Source organism: Triticum dicoccoides, unplaced genomic scaffold (assembly GCF_002162155.2).
Source record: "Triticum dicoccoides isolate Atlit2015 ecotype Zavitan unplaced genomic scaffold, WEW_v2.0 scaffold129065, whole genome shotgun sequence".
Taxonomy (NCBI): Eukaryota; Viridiplantae; Streptophyta; class Magnoliopsida; order Poales; family Poaceae; genus Triticum; species Triticum dicoccoides.
Genome location: NW_021190784.1, coordinates 1 through 1,452, shown reverse-complemented (window position 1 = coordinate 1,452; position 1,452 = coordinate 1). Strand labels below are relative to the sequence as shown.

General features: G+C 47.6%; 3 non-coding genes across 3 annotated transcripts; all 3 read left to right on the top strand.

Annotated features, from left to right (window-relative positions):
* LOC119343474 lies at nt 1-119 on the top strand. Its single transcript, XR_005166113.1, has one exon. It is a non-coding gene; the product is annotated as a 5S ribosomal RNA (ribosomal RNA).
* A 367-nt stretch (nt 120-486) lies between these two features.
* LOC119343475 lies at nt 487-605 on the top strand. Its single transcript, XR_005166114.1, has one exon. It is a non-coding gene; the product is annotated as a 5S ribosomal RNA (ribosomal RNA).
* Nucleotides 606-972: 367 nt separating this feature from the next.
* Nucleotides 973-1,091, top strand: LOC119343476. The gene has a single exon (XR_005166115.1). It is a non-coding gene; the product is annotated as a 5S ribosomal RNA (ribosomal RNA).
* Nucleotides 1,092-1,452: the final 361 nt, after the last annotated feature.

Below are 1,452 nucleotides of genomic sequence, written 5' to 3'. Positions count from 1 at the left end.
GGATGCGATCATACCAGCACTAAAGCACCGAATCCCATCAGAACTTCGAAGTTAAGCGTGCTTGGGCGAGAGTAGTACTAGGATGGGTGACCTCCTGGGAAGTCCTCGTGTTGCATTCCTTTTATAATTATTTTTTGCGCCTTGTGACAAACATATCGCACGTGCGCGATATATATTAATCCCGTTATATTATTTTTGACGTTTGCGATATGTTTAAGCTCGATGCTCATTGCTCGCGCGTCTTGGGGCGGCTTTGTGGCGCGAAGAGCGCTTTCTCAAAGGGGTGAAAAAAACTCGTGTTGCTGCGGTATGGAGGGAGGGGTGGAAACCGTGGAAAACTCGTTTCCGTGATTGAGCGGGAGAGTAAGTAGTATAGGACATTATCCATTGTTAGGGAACGGTTGTAATGGTAGTGAGAATGTAGAATCGTCTTTGGAGCGGACCTGAGAGTGGCAAGCATAAGGGACGAAGACGGGGAAACATGTCGGATGCGATCATACCAGCACTAAAGCACCAGATCCCATCAGAACTCCGAAGTTAAGCGTGCTTGGGCGAGAGTAGTACTAGGATGGGTGACCTCCTGGGAAGTCCTCGTGTTGCATTCCTTTTATAATTATTTTTTGCGCCTTGTGACAAACATATCGCACGTGCGTGATATATATTAATCCCGTTATATTATTTTTGATGTTTGCGATATGTTTAAGATCGATGCTCATTGCTCGCGCGTCTTGGGGCGGCTTTGTGGCACGAAGAGCGCTTTCTGAAAGGGGTGGAAAAAACTCATGTTGCTGCGGTATGGAGGGAGGGATGGAAACCGTGGAAAACTCGTCTCCGTGATTGAGCGGGAGAGTAAGTAGTATAGGACATTATCCATTGTTAGGGAACGGTTGTAATGGTAGTGAGAATGTAGAATCGTCTTTGGAGCGGACCTGGGAGTGGCAAGCATAAGGGACGAAGACGGGGAAACATGTCGGATGCGATCATACCAGCACTAAAGCACTGGATCCCATCAGAAATCCGAAGTTAAGCGTGCTTGGGCGAGAGTAGTACTAGGATGGGTGACCTCCTGGGAAGTCCTCGTGTTGCATTCCTTTTATAATTATTTTTTGCGCCTTGTGACAAACATATCGCACGTGCGCGATATATATTAATCCCGTTATATTATTTTTGACGTTTGCGATATGTTTAAGCTCGATGCTCATTGCTCGCGCGTCTTGGGGCGGCTTTGTGGCGCGAAGAGCGCTTTCTGAAAGGGGTGGAAAAAACTCGTGTTGCTGCGGTATGGAGGGAGGGGTGGAAACCGTGGAAAACTCGTCTCCGTGATTGAGCGGGAGAGTAAGTAGTATAGGACATTATCCATTGTTAGGGAACGGTTGTAATGGTAGTGAGAATGTAGAATCGTCTTTGGAGCGGACCTGGGAGTGGCAAGCATAAGGGACGAAGACGGGGAAA